This window comes from Notothenia coriiceps, unplaced genomic scaffold, assembly GCF_000735185.1.
Source record: "Notothenia coriiceps isolate Sejong01 unplaced genomic scaffold, NC01 NC01_scaffold00000339, whole genome shotgun sequence".
In the NCBI taxonomy this organism is placed as follows: Eukaryota; Metazoa; Chordata; class Actinopteri; order Perciformes; family Nototheniidae; genus Notothenia; species Notothenia coriiceps.
Window position 1 is genome coordinate 3,483,097 of NW_011333040.1, and position 15,823 is coordinate 3,498,919.

Consider the following 15,823-nt stretch of genomic DNA (forward strand, 5'->3'; position numbering starts at 1 on the left):
GCGTGCCTGTTTGAGTTCTGCAGCCCATATGATGCATAATAATGCATTAATAGTGACATCTTGACATCAATATTCACAGCTGTGGTTTGTAGTTTCCCATCAGTTTGAAGTCATGAAAAATGAATTAAAAGGCCATGAGATTATAATGAAATATTTAGAATTATGTCAATACTCGGAGAGTAGTTGCTTCCCGTTGCGTTTTATGGCTCACATAAAATGGCCTGCAAATTGATACAGTTCCCAGGAGCAACCCAAATCAATTCAATTGTGTTTATGAAACTATTCTTATAAATAGGTTTGTCACCTATTCACCTAGCATCTAGGGGGCGAAGATGGCGGTCTACAGGAGACACCGCAGGAAGTGAATTGGGTCAATTGGCCAGAGGGAGTCCAGGTGGTAAACTCTCCTGAATAAATGGGCTTATCAACCAGACTTTAAACCTGGAGCACTGTGCGATCTCATGGGAAAATCAAGACGGGGATTCCATCTGCTTTTTTTCCAGATTATTGAATGAATGTCCGGTGAGCAGACACTTTGCATAAAGCTGAGCGCCACTGCAGTGTAGAGCAATACTGTGGAGTCAGTACAATATTGCTTACTGCTACTTAAAAGATGCTTTTTTTTAGTTCTGGGTTAAATGTGATATTTACACTGAGAACAGCTGGATGTCATCATCTCTTAATTTTTGGGCTATAACAAATGTTACAAAATATCTGTTTTCAATTTAAACCAATGCCTGTATTAGGCCTTGGGTTGCTGTGTGGCAATTTAACAAATACATGGAATCATGTCTGCAGATGGCAGCACTACGGACCGCCTATCATACATCAAAAAATGCCGTAATATCAGTGAAAGCCAAAGCAACAATGAACCCTCCTCACCTCTCCCTCTCAAGCTTATTACAGAGTGCTATTCAAGGTTCATCCTGTAATTGAGTGTGTGCTTGCCTTTGTGTGTCTGTATACATCAGCTTGAGTCTTTTCAATGCACTTCTTTTCAAAAATGTAAAAGGAAAGGGACGTACCGATGCAGGAAGGCAGGGGGTTATCCCAGGCTCTCCTCTCGCCTGTCATGCACTTCAGGGTGGTGGCACCATGCAGAGTGTATCCTGGCTCACATCTGTATGTGATGCTGCTCCCGGTGAAATGACCTTGGTCGTTGACCTTGAAGCCGAACTGAGGCACGCCAGGGTCCTCACAGTGGGACAACTCAAAACCTAGAAAGAGAAAAAGACAGATAAGGATCATTACAGCGCACACTTTAAAAGAAAACTTTCTCAGGGACATCTGAGAGCCACGAGAGAAAACACAATTAGTTTTGTTTAGATGCCCAATATCCCCTTAATATCTGGCAGACTCAAATATTCTGTTTATTTATATCACAGATCCTGTTTTCCAGATTTAATAAAAAACAAGCAGGAAAGGATACATGAGACATCCCAATATTATGAGTGATACTGGAGCATATACACCTTATCCAATTTAATGTTGTTTTCACACTCTGTCTAAGCTCTGTTTCCATGGTAATATGCAGAATATTCAGTTTATTCATGTGCTTGATTTTGGAGAGTGGGATAGGAAGGGATATATAAATAGCGTATCCTTATGAGACCGTAACCATATATTACCTGGAAGACGGGGTGTATCAGGATTTGAGTTATCTCCTGGAACACTGCAGTAGGTGCATGTCTAAATCCTAAAAAATGACCGTTTGCATAGATGTTCTTTTACCGTTTGCCAATCTGAACACAGCTGCAATCATCCTGACAAGTTGTGTGAATAGTTGCACATCTAGAATTGTATCATAATTATAAAACAAACCATAGTGCTGCAGTGTTTTATAAGATAATGCCTCTTGTTTGCATAGCTAACTAACTTCTATCCGCATCAGTATAAGAAAGTTAAAGTGCAGAGTAAACATTGCTCCACTCTTCATTTAAAGTGGACCTATCATGCTATATTTGAAAAATATATTGTAGGACCATACCTATATAAAACATTTCTGCAAAGTTTTCTTTTCAAAATACCAAACAGATCATGCATTTTAGCCATGCTTCATTTCGCTCTATTTGCTCTTTTTTAGCCCTGTTTTTGCAAGGGCTGAATCTGAGAAGTCTTCTTTGCTGCTTTTGTGGCAGACTACAGCGCCACCTACAGGCCTGGCCTATGTACTACAGCGTCTCCAGCGCTTTTCAAACGGCAATGGCCGTGGCTGTCTTCTCCTGATAGGTGGAGAGATGCCCATATACAGTAGGTGGAGCTCCTCGTTCCTGACGTCAGAGATATTTCAAATCTGTATCAGTCTGTATCAGATCCGTTGCAGCCCCGTTTTTAGAGATTTGGGTATGGAGGAAAAGAGAGAGGGTTGTGTTCCCTGACACTTGGTGAGTTCCCTGACACACCGGGGACACATATTCATGTCTACTGTAAAAGAAGTACACAAGTGCAATTATATGTTTTATTTCCAACTATGCTTCTTAGAGGATACATGCACACATGGGTGTACTTTAGTGAACATCAGAGAGCACCTCTAACATCCCATCCTACGCTGAAATCAGAGCGCTCTGAAATCTTTGGTCATCAAACAGTATACGTTTCTTGTGATAATGTCAGCTGTGGAATTCACAATTAGTTGTGTGTTGGTTTCACAAATGAGAACCATTTGGAGTGAAATTGATTCTGAGCGCATGCTTCATTTGTGAGAAATTAGTAAATGTAATTGCTCATGTAATGTGACTCCCACACTGAGTAGCATGTTTTCTCAGGTGGTGTCATTGTCTACGGCAGTTTTACCTTATTTAACATAACATAACTAAAAGCTAGCTGAGATGTAATGCATTGGAATCTCCCAAAATCGTTACGAAGGACTTGACATTGTCTCTTCATAGGGAGAAATTAACAAACTACCAGAACAGAACAATTAACGTAAAACAGTTTACGTTACTTTTGTGCAAAATTGCCAAGCTGTGGGACAGGGAGGTTATGTAGTGATGTTTACTCACAGGTTTGATAAATGGAAGAGGGTACAATTGTTTCTTATACAACCATTTGTGTATACTGTTTAACCTCAGCTTCCGGTTTTGACTAGTTTAGGCTTTGTGCATGTATACAGTATTTCCTGATCTGTGCACTTACTGGAGTAGACCAGTTTGAATCCTTCCCCATTACTTTCTGAATCGCTGTAAAATTCCAGCCAGAGGTGGTTTGATGTGGAGATCAGCGTCAGGCCCAACATGGATGATCCCGTGAACGCTCCAAGAACCTGGGCTGTGCTGTCTTTACCATCATAAATCTGTAAAAATAATCACAGAACAATCCATTTGAGATGCAAATGTAACATTAAACAACCCATTGAGGTTAAAGTGTAGTTTTTGATGAATTGTGTCTTTTTATCATCACAGAGCAGTTTCAAGCGATTGAATGTGTGTTTGTGAGTGTGTTTACCTTTAGTATATCTGCCTGGGCCAGATGAAAGGTTCTAGCAGAAATGTTGATGCCTTTCCCAGCTTGCACCTAAAGTAAACATGATATACAAATTAGATTTGTACAGTACGCCATTAAAGCGCTCACAAATATATGCAGATAGTCATTAACACTCCCTAATTATCATAATGTTTTTTACACTTGTGCCAGGGTTTCTATTAACCTCAGTTAGGATGTACAGATGAGGTACCTGGATGCTGTAGATGCACTCGTGGTTGTTGTCGTAGTTCATTGGATAGTTTGGAGAGAGAATGATCCCTTCATTGTTTATAACTGAAGAACCACACTCGGCTTGAAAGAAGAAAGAAGAGCATTCAAAAAGACGAAAATGGATGGTTTGATTATTAAGAGTGTGATAATGACGTGGTGAGAACATGTGGGAAGACATTGACATTTCTTATGCAACAGAAAATGCCACACATTAAAAAATCCATGCTATAAAATGGTTCAGGCTCATAGTACACCAGATTCAGTCCACTGTACGAGCAGTTATAGAGAGTATAGGAATATAGTGCCTAGTATAAAATATAATGTCATCATATAGAAGATGATTATTCCTTTTTTCCCAATGAATGGACAGATACGTTATAGTGTGTGCTTGTGAGTCATTTTAAAACCCTTTTAAACCGCCGTATTGTCAGCCATCTACTTCAGTTGAGGAGAATAGGCAGGCGGTTAAATTGAGAAACTAATTTACCTAAGGATATCCGCCCGCAGCACTTCTCACATGTGGCCTCCATCTGCGGTACCCATGTCCCTCTCCTCTTTCCCTCCCTCTCTCCCCCTCTCTGTGTCTCTACTGGTGTAATAGTCATATTACAGCTGTCATATCGTCAATAAATCACGCTGCTACAGTTTCCATTTAGAAAATTACCTCTCCACCCTCTCCCTCTTCAACTCCCTCCCTCTTGCTCTTTCTCTCTGTTCCCTCTCTATGAATAGTGCCTCCTTAACCCTCTTCTGCTTCAATCTGCTTTACTCTTCCGCTTCTCATAAGTTTCCTATTCTCTACTGTTCCGTGTTGAGTGGCAGATAATGTCCAGTAATAAGCCAAAAAGCACTTGTGACTTTCTGAAAAACCAATGACACCTCCTTGGTACCTCTCCAACTCCCTTCTGGACAGTGCTTTATGAAAACAATATGTTTGACTCACTGGGGAGGCGAAGAAAGTCTCATGTGAAACCCACTAACAAAGGCCTCTGAAGCAATACTTTAAACCTGAGAAGCACATCCCTTAGTTAATACAAACTAGGCAAACACAAAGCACAATGCAAAGGTTTGCAGAGCTAAGTTATTAGAAGCTGGCACATCATAAGTCTTTTTCCTCTAGTGTTCACTCCTCCTTTGTGATGTGCACCGCATCACGCAGCAATGCAAAACAACACACAGGCACTAAATATAGCAAACGGCACTGAAGCTCAGAACCTCGGCCCGCAACACCTCCCACCTCTCTGCATTATCAGGCTCTGCAAAGACGTAAACACCGGCTCTGTAAACAACACGTGAAGCTGCTGTTTTAAATATCCTCACCAGCCATCTAAAATGAAAAAGTTAAATATGGTGCCTGGTGTTTTAATAGAGCTTTGTAGTAATGGTGTTGCTGAAAACAATCCTGTGAAGGAGTCCAGTTGTCTTCTATTGATTCCGCATTTGCACTCAAATAAAATCACATTTTACACATTTCTTGCTCGAAACACCTTGAAGTTATGAGTACCCTGTGTTGATCCCTGTGGGTAAACTCATCATCTACATTAGAATTCATTTGGTTATTGAAAGACAGTAGAAAAGTATTCTTTTTTTTGCATTGTGGTTACTTTTATCCTGGTTCATTAGCAAATATTTGAAAAAAATGGTTTCTTTGGCAGTCTCTTTTAATGTATTGTGTCCTCAATCTAACAATTACATACAGGATGTTAGCTGACTAATGTGTGGAGTTTGTGTGTAAAGTCAATATTTCAATGATTTCCATTACATGTTTTAAACAGCTAGGGAGAAAATAACTCAATAATTATGCTTATTTTACCTTAAGGCGCTTTTTTTCAGTTTGCTTTTGTCTTTGTACATTATCCATTAGTGATATCACTCAGGATGTTCACCAAGGTAAAACCTTTTTCAATTATTATTGATGTTTGTTTACTGCAATTTGTGTTTCCTTAAGCGTATAGTTCATAGAAAGGTTCTTCCTTCAGCTAATTGTATGCATGCATTTACAATTAACCTCATGTTGCCTCCACACACACGTGTTTGTTTGCTGCTTGTAAAACTCCACTGTAGATGACAGACTGTTGAGTTTCTTAACTGAGAGTTTAATTTGGCGCATTAACCTACAGCCTCTACTACTCTGGAGCAAAACATAAGCCCTATTATGTTCTGCCTCATCTGTCATTATCACATCAGTTCATTCAACAAGTTCGAAACGCATACAATAAAATGACGATTCATAAAATACTCTAGTTATAAATCAAACAATCTGTCAAATTATTGATAAGGTCCCTAAATGTAAAACTAATCATTCTAAAAGTTGATAAAGGATTGTGTTTGCAACATTCTCTGCCCACTGATGACTCAACATTAAAGAAATATCTCTGACATTTATTGTTCATCCAGTAACTGAAAGGTTGCTTTTACAAAAACTACAACAGTTATTTTAGTCCACTGTATTTCCTTTTTGGAACCAATTTTAAAACTGAAAATTAAGGACAGGGTACAGTAGGCTTAGAATTGAATTCCACCGTAAAAGTGGAAATATCAAAATCGCTTCCTTTCTGATTCGCATTATTCTAAAAGCTTTCCTCTCTTAGTCACTGCCTTCACAATAGTGCTATGGCATGTCCTTCACTATCTTTTAAAAGCAAACAGAATTGGCCTTGTGGATAAGCATTCTGAATGTTTTTTCCTCATCTGTTCACAGGTCACAATGTTCGCAAAAAACCTCAAGCTATCAGCAGCCCAGTGGTTCTCAGGTCACTACAGGATAACCCTCTGTTACATATTTTAAATATAATTGATGTTTGTGGAACTGGAGACAACTGTAAAACAACTATACTGTGTTTTCACTGTGAGGATGGCAATTAAAAGTAAACTAAACACTATTTTCTCATCAGTAATTCAAAGTTTGACATGTTGACATAAAATGGCTTGTTATTACTTTCAAAAGGTGCGTTTCACAAATGGTAAATACCAAATGTGAACTATCTGAAATGTTCCGTGCTTTTGGCGACCTAAAATCTACATTTTAATTCTAAATATGAAATGTCTTTGTGTCTTTAGAAACTTGTTTTGGTTTACAAGAAACATCGACAAATGTATTATTCTACCACATAAGGGACCATGGGGTTACATAACAAATAACACCCATTAAAATGAGCAGTAACGCTAGCACATACCGACACATCTTGGTAGAGCCGAGCTCCACATTCTCCGCCCTCCTCCCAGACAGATCACCTCTGGCACCCCCTCTAGGCGGTATCCCATATTACAGGAAAAAGACAACGTGTCTCCGATTCCGAAAGTGAAACCGTTTCTTTGGCCAAACCGAGGCATCCCGGGATCCTCACACGGCTCCAGAGTGTATTCTGCAGAAAAAAACGTCACATTTGAAGACATCAATTGTACATGCATTAACATGAAGCACGCTCTAAAATGGATGAACACTATTGTGTGATATGTCTTCTATGACTTTGGGAAAAAACTTTGACTGGAAAATTAAATGATCTAGAACAGCTGTTTTCAAAGTGTGAGGCGGCCTCCCCGGGGGGGCGCCAGAGAGCTTCAGGGGAGGCGCAGCGTGAGAAAAAAATAACGAGAATTTCAAGGATGAATCGATGAGCATAACAAACTGTTAAGATGATGACCTTAAGTGTGTAAATATTTTTTTTTCTTTGTGGGGGTCTTCCCCCAAAAAACTGTTTTAAGTCCTGAGACAGTCAAATAAGACGGTGTAAAACTACACTGCCCAGCCAAAAAAAAGTAACCACTTTGATTTAACTAGGCCAGTAGGTAAGGACTTTCCACTGGATAATAATACCCCTGCATTATAGCAACAACAACAATAATAATAATAATAATAATAATAATAATAATAATAGCAATAATAATTGGGAGGGGGGGCGCAGCTGTTCTTATATCCTCTGAGGGGTGGCTCACCTTCCCACACTTTGAAAACCCCTGGTCTAGAATGATCTGTTTTTCTTCGTAGTGTAGAATAGCAGAGATCTACTTTTATAAGTGATGATGGAATATGTCAGTGACTTAAAATATACAACAGATAATGTACTTTATGTGATATTTTGAGCAACTCTCAATTTAGCTGAGTGTTGCTTGGGTGCCATAAGAGTAAGTGAGATGTAATGAGATTAGAGTGTAAATTAGAGTGTCCTCTACTAATGGTGTTAAATCAACAAATCAATACCCACCACACTCAAAGTCCAGGAAAATCCACCCCAAAATATAATATATCACAACGTAGCCATTAGATGTTAACGGAAACGAAAGAACACCCTGATGGCAATTCTCTGTATGTGTGTGTGTGAAGAAACGCTTTTCAATAATTAAATAACTTTTGAGATAAAACACTCTTGAAAATGCAGTTCATTAAAATGTAATGTCCGCATTAGAACCGTGAACAATTCGTCCAAAAGTTGTGAGACTGAGCTGACTGTGTCCTGAAATGCTCTTGCTGATTTTATTGTTTGGCATGGTAGAGCAGAGGATTTATTTTCAGAGGGCAGAGACTGAAGAAGTGATGTGTGTTTGATAGTGTGCTGCAGGAGGAGACAGCATGTTCAGCATGTTGTTGTGATTGGCAAGTCACATCTCTGGTGACACCTCCCATGTGTTACATTCTGAGAATCGGCTTATGCCATCTGGGAGGCAATAACATGTCCCTCGGTATATTATCAGATTTGAGTGCTCCTCTATCCCCGAGTCAATGAGAGAGCATTGAGAGGGCAGCTAGGCTGAGGAGTGTGATTAATGAAGGACAGCTGTAGCCTTGGACTTTGTCTAAATTCTGCCACTCAACCCTTTAACCCTAAAAGTGAATGAGCGTTGTAGTAGCACACATATGGGCAGGGACAGCATGGTTTCTACACATTCTCGCCTTTCAGGAATCCATCTCTCTGTGTCCTATTGTTTTGTTTAACGGTGGATTAAACTCTGTTTAATGTTGTGTAACCTCTTTACTATGTTAGGTGTTTTTTTTCAATAGCAATTCTCAAGGTTTATGGGTAGTCTTCAGGGCCATTGGTAAGTAAGTGAGTATGTGACATTCACTTCACACAGCAACATCTTTGGGTTGGGGGGTTGTGCTTTGTAGTGAATATGTAAAACTATTCTCAAGTGGCTTCTTGAAGAGCAGTATTGATACCACAAATTAAATGCCTAATTGCCATTTAAAGCTTCAGTTTTGTCAAGTGTTGACAATTAGGCTTTGATGTTCATTGTATTCTTGACAATTTTCCGTCAAAGCTTCTCTTATTTCCACTCCAATGGTGGACAGTTTATAAAAACTGCCTAAACCTAATTCAGGTGAACTACTGTAAGTGCAAGTCAATGCAATATGTGAATAGACACATATTCCCACAAATTGACATTTTTCAGGAGTGTAAAATGTGCGCTATGCTACACGGCGACAGTCTGTCAATGGTCCTGCAACTTGGAGGAATATGTTGTTATACAGATACTTAGATATGTAGTATGTAAATCTCTACATAACCCATGTTGATATTTATCTTGACCAGCCTTGTTGTCAAAGTGCAATTCTTTGTGTTTAGCTTTTAAGTCTATATCTGTGGAAGTGCTTTGAGAGACATACAACTAAAAGGTTTCTTAAAAACATTTAGTTTGCCAATAAGCTTGGGAACCTGAAGATTCCCCTCTTTAAACGCTCCATAGTTGAGCTTCTGACACGCTGTTAGTTTTTATCCTGGACTACCCTGTGATAAGGTGGTATATAAACTAACTTAAGAACATGTATTAAGTCACTTTACTACTTGAAATAAAGCTTAGTCTGATAATTTACCACAATACATTAAATAAACGGTATTATCTTTATTGTGGTAGAGATGTTTCTCTGCTTTATTCTTTGTAGTACAATGAAGCTATTATTTTACTATGGGGTCTTGAATCCCCCTCCAATGGTTTCTTGGGTGATTTTTGTAAAGTTCCTATTAACTGTTTATTGTTGGTACTAGAAGTACTTACTTCACTGTTTTTTCAGCAACTTTCTAAAATGTACAGTATAAGAAGTAAGACTCAAACTGACACTTTATCTAATGACTCAGTTCAAGTTAAATCTGAATCTAGACCTTGTTTGTGTATAACAACCTAATGAGTTTTAAATAGATTACCAGAGAAAGTTATGTTGAAGCCCTCATATGAAATCGAAAAGTCAGAGACGAATCGTAGCTGAGCTTTGAAGTTGCCATAGAGACCAGCATTGATGTTGCTAGGCAACTCGTTGCCGGTCAGGCGAGCCAGTGGTTGCAGAAAACTTCCGTTCTCCGTAACCAAGAGGTAGTCATGTTGGTCCTCCAGGTGGAAAGAGCTGAACTGAAACTGGACTCCTGTTACACACACACACACACACACACACACACACACACACACACACACACACACACACAAATGCTACAAGTTAGGGGGGGTAGATAGATATACAGAGAGTGATGGAGATTCTCTGTACTGTAGAAGGTACAAAATGTGTGTCTTGGAAAACGTTTCAGTTTCTTTTAGCTGTACTTAAAATTTGAAGTGAATTTTTTTCTGATGTATTCCTCCCACTGTTGCACACAAAATAATGACATAAATAATCCAAACTCCACCACGCACTGGAATGATAAATAATGGATTATTTGCTGTTTATATAGTATTATGTCCCTGAAAGTAACCAACCCCTGACACTGATTAACTGCATCTGAGATTCCAGTCATTCCTCATCTATGATGACAGTGCATAATTATCCTGAGGGACTTTCGGTTCTTTAAAGAAACAGTACCAGTTTATATTGTGTGGAATTGAATAAAGCAAACTTGTTTTAAGTTTGCTGTTTAGACGTGTTATTAAGAACTATTTAAGAGGCTTTTCAACACATCTACTGTAGATCAGAATAAATGGCAGGAAGAAATAATACTTTGCACGACTGTACATGTCAAAAGTGTGAAATGCTCACAGCTTGCATAATTAGGGTAGCACTCCAAGTAGGCGGGGATCAGAGGCGCTCTATATAGACTATGCATATCCAAATATACTGTATGTACACACTAAAATGTGGTTTATAAAGAGCTGTATTTACTAAATGATACACATGTGTTCAGTGAAAAAATTGTAAAACTGCTCTAAGTAGTCATAATTAAAGCTTCAAGATTCAACATCCATGCTGTTAATTAAGTATTGTCCACATCAAAGTTACTTATCATGACTTCCAATGTGTCGTGATGACTGCTTTACTGAGTATAATCAATCTGGAGAACCCAGTTTTAAGTGCCACTTTGTTAATACCTATTCAGTTTCTAGAATGTTTAAATAAATGCATACAAATGTGCATTGATTCTCAATCAAAACAAATTGCAGTGGATATGTTTTAAACCAATAGAATGTGAGAAAAAACTAGAGATGTTTTACAACAACAACAGCAACCATCTGGTAAAAACTTTATTTTACTGAGAAGTGTAAGAGAATTAAATAATCTTTGCAAGATTATCTTGCTTGCAGATGTATAGTCTTTGAGTTCCAAATTGTTTTGAGGAAGAAAGCTGAGACATTGAAAAAAAAAATCCCTCAAAAAACAATGGTTGATTATCACTATAGTTTTCCACAACATTAATGCTGTGCAATAGCTTCATTGTGTGCAAGAACCGTTAAATGTATTTAGTTTCTGAAATCTTTTTCCTGTTAATACAGTTCGAATTGAAGCAGTGATATTCAAAGCAGTGAAGCATCGCAAATGTTTCTTAGAGACTACTTAAAACATTCCCAACCTCACAGTGCGGCCTCAGGATGACCCGGTTGCTTTACATTGTTATGCAGCGAGAGACTCTGAGTGGAGACTAGGTCCTCCAGAAATATCTGTTGCTCATTCTATGCATACTAATGCTTGCATGTGTTGAAGGTGCTACATTTCTGCTCGCTCCAGTTGGTCCATGTTACAGTTGGCCGACCGGCCTGTCATTTCCTCTTACAATAAACCTATAAAACGCCATAACATTACTTCAAAAGTGCAACGGTGGCAAGGCGCTGGGGAGAAGGTCAAACCTCAAAGTTCTGATGAAGTTTCCTTAAGCAGGACAATTAACCAGCTCAATGGGAGCTGATAAGAACTGCAGTTCACATTACAATCTGCTACAACAGCATAAAACAGCTGAGTCAGACACGGATCAAACGCGAGAGTTAGGATCTTTACTCTCAGCCACCGCCATTTTTACGACATCAGCATCCCTCAAAACAAGGGTGAGAAGTGAGAATATTTAAACTAAACAAAAACACAAAGACGCAAGAAGGCGCGCACACACTAACACCTCCATCAATTATTAATATTTTTCTGCCAGGAAGTGCATAATGTTGAATGCTGAGTTATGTGAGAAATGTGAAACACTCCATCACATCTATCTCTGCAAGTGTATTTCTCTCTGGCTCATTATTGATATTTTCTGTCCGTCTTTCTTTATGTTCTCACTTTCTTCTCCCCCTTTATATGTTAGTAGATCTTAGTAGCCATTCTCTCTTTCTTAGGACTGATGTTTGGTCGACTAACTGCACTATGGGTGTATAAACATAACAACAAAAAGGTAAAAAAAAGTAATGGTAATCATACTTTAATTCATTTAAATCCACATACTGTATAGCCTATGGAAAAAAGCTTAGAGGAGAAAAAACTATTTTTCTTTCAATAGATGTTACAGAAGCTAGTTTAGTTCAGAAGCTAGAACTCTTTAAAATGCTCCGTGCTGAAGTGATATTTGTGTTGTTGTGGCTTTAACTTAACAGGCTATATCAAATGAATAAATGTAGCTTGTTTTCTTATATACAGTATGAACAACATTTGATGTCTGAAACATGTTCCATGGCTGAGTCAGAAGCTTTTACTGCTGCCTTGACTGGCTTCCTCGTTTCCCCGTTGTCAATCACCATGCAAGACCAAATCTCTTCGACCACAGAGGCAAATAGTTCCTATATTTGTGTGGGCTGTACTGTGTAAACAGAGTCTAATGGCATACACACTGCAAATTCCAGGCAGAATATTTGATGTTTATACGCTCAAACTGCCTCCTTGGAGGAAACCACTGCCAGTCCCAGAAACTGTGCAATGCATGTGGTTAACAAGCGAACAAGCAAACAAGCCCAACCAAGCAAGCCTCAAAACTGATGCAGCAACGCCACATCTCTCTGTCCTCCCTCCTCTCCAGATCCACCATGATTGAATTGTGAGAGTAGGAGAGAAAGGGAGAGCGATAGATCCCCTACTCTTGTGCCCCCTCACTCTTTGATTTGAGATAGGAGAGAGGAGGTGACAGCCAACACAGCCTCTCGTCAACCTAACCTCAAACCCTCCTATGTTCACAGTTCACACAGGAGAGGGGGTGACAGGAGGCACATAGCACAAACACACATATGTGCTGACGCTGACACACACACACGCACGCAACGCACGCACGCACGCACACACACACACACACACACACACAGTACATGCCCATATATCTCTAATCTTCGCCTCAAATCATCCCCTATCAGCAACAGCAGCCTTCACTGCAAATTGCCCTGTGTGCACCATAGTGTGTGTGTGTGTGTGTGTGTGTGTGTGTGTGTGTGTGTGTGTGTGTGTGTGTGTGTGTGTGTGTGTGTGTGTGTGTGTGTGTGTGTGTGTGTGTGTTTGATGCAACCAGTGGTTTTGTCGCAGAACAACATGTCCTTTGTGACTCAGCTCCTCGTATAGGGATGGCAGGCTCCACTGCTGATCTTTTTTGTACATGCATCAGCTTGTTCTACTCTTTTTTATAATGACTTATAACTCGATAATCTATTTTTATTCAAACAATGTTTTGGGTCAAATTCTTAAACAAATGTCACACCTTTCATCTTCAAAATCTTTAGAAACTACACATTATTGGTTAGGAGGGAAGGCAATTCTGTCCTACTATTATCAATGTATAGTTATACATATATGTCATTAGCGGGACCGAAACCTTCACCTTCATGTGTTCAGAATGTTTTTCCTTTTGAAAGATACTGATATAAATGTAAAAAAATAAACTAATACTGTAATGTTGGTTAGTTAACTGCCATCTCTCTGTTTTTAGTTTTTTAAACATACAACACACATTTTCTGAAAGTGAAATCTTATTAAAGTCCATGTATAATATTTGTTTTGTAATATTATTTCTCAATACTATCTTAACATTTGATTACCTCATTAAACATGTCATTTCATGTTTACAGTATATAGGTTTGATATTGGAGTCTTTCCCGTAAAATCCGTTTTTGTTTTAACAAAACATTTTAATCTGTGGTATCATGAGGTGTGATGTAAAGCAGGTGATGCCTTCAAAGATAAAAATGATGTTATATCTTTGTATGAGACTTCCTATTATTTAGTTACCGTCACATGTAGGTAAAGGGTGGCTCCACCAGTGGTTCTTCTCACATACTAGCGGCTCCTCATGGCTAAGTCTGTAGCCAGAATCACAACCGAATGACACCGTGGACCCAATGGCGAAATCCTGCCCATACCGAATACCGTTGACAGGGATCCCAGGGTCCAGGCATGAGTAGCTGTCGACTGTAACACCTGAGAAAAAAAAGGCATGGATGTCGAAATGGTTGGTGTGTCCAAAAAGACTAAACGGCTATCTGCAGTTTTGCTGATCTGCATATTCTAAAACTCACAGATGGTTTGCACCTCCTCATAAAGCACCATGCTGTGACTTGCATTTTGCAGGTAATGACCTGCATGTTCAGCCAGCTTGTGAATCTGTGTCTGCTGGGCTACCAGTGTAATGTTGTGTCCTGACACCATGCACACCTCCTGTTCTGTTTGTGCCGTTATATATTTATCACATGTGTCATTGTAATCCATAATAGGCATACACAATATTTTTAAAGTCAGCTTTGTATCTCATGTTTATATGTATAAATATCTTTATTTCTGACTTACTTTCATACACTATCTTGAAGCCAGCATTTGATCGGCTGTTGTCGGTGGTGAACAGCAGATAAAGAAAGTTGTTGCTGCTGAACAGGAACTGGGGCACCTGGGTACCATTAAAGGAGCCAACCAGAGGAGACAGGAGGTTTGGCCCATCATGGATCTCCAGGAAATCATAACCCAGCTCCGTCTGGAACCTGTGAGGCAACAATATGAGAATATTACACTTTTAAAATAACTTACAAGCTTTGACATTCAATTTGAAAACAGCTGGACAACAGAAAAAAGTAAGGCTTTCATTCTGCACATAATGCTGGATCTGTTTTTAGCATTCATTCAAACATTAACGTGAGGGCGTGTGAAGGAAACATGAAGATTATACTGTTGTTGAAGTATATTTCTCTGACCAGCTTGAATTGAAGGTTTACTGTAAGGGCTGCATCACTATGATTGTCAATTGGTCCTTCAGACCCTCTATGTTGATCCCATACTGATTTAAAATAAAATGGTTATTGATTTAAAGATAATCATAACCATTAAAGTCATAGTGTCGGTACATGTGTATTTTCCTGTGTAACTGAGTAGACATACTGCCCAGGAAGAAAATAGCAAGAGGTCAATGTTAAAGCACCCTGCAGGCTGCTGAGCCAGTATTGTTAAATGCACTTTACAATGAAATTGTACAGAACATCAAACCAATGAAAAATGATGTCATAGGATCCCATTTAATCTTATTTCTATCGGCAGTTTACAGTTCAGCGATCACATTATACAAAACAACATTTGATGTAACGATACCAAAAACTCACGGTACGATAATATCGCGATAACAAGTCCACGGTACGGTATTTATCGCGATATTGAATAATAAAGGGAAGACATTTTTTTTTCATAAACATTTTTTTTACTCGGAAAATGTTTTTTATTACATAATAAATCGGATTTTTACAGCATTTTTGTAGGATAGCAGTATTTTAAAGTGTCAAAAACAAAGTGACAGTAACAGACTGGAACAAGAAAACCAGTGTTTTCGTACCTACTAGTACTACCAAACAAAGTAAGCATTTTCTTTATGCCACTGCATCTCACAAGTAAACAAGGACATTTAATAATCAGACCCTGCAATAAAATAAATCAAGTTTCACTTTAGCTTTTCAAGTAACTCAACTCAAACTCACTAGTCACTCACTCAGCACC

At 38.8% G+C, this 15,823-nt stretch overlaps 1 protein-coding gene and 1 long non-coding RNA gene across 2 annotated transcripts in view; both read right to left on the bottom strand.

Annotated features, from left to right (window-relative positions):
* mccc2 (methylcrotonyl-CoA carboxylase subunit 2) overlaps nt 1-15,823 on the bottom strand; it is a 75,327-nt gene that overhangs the window by 58,356 nt on the left and 1,148 nt on the right. The gene's annotated exons all lie outside the window — the stretch shown is intronic.
* On the bottom strand, nt 3,264-3,764 carry LOC104942585 (uncharacterized). The gene is made up of 3 exons (XR_798026.1): nt 3,674-3,764; nt 3,445-3,513; nt 3,264-3,292 (listed from the first exon to the last, which is right to left on the bottom strand). It is a non-coding gene; the product is annotated as an uncharacterized lncRNA (long non-coding RNA).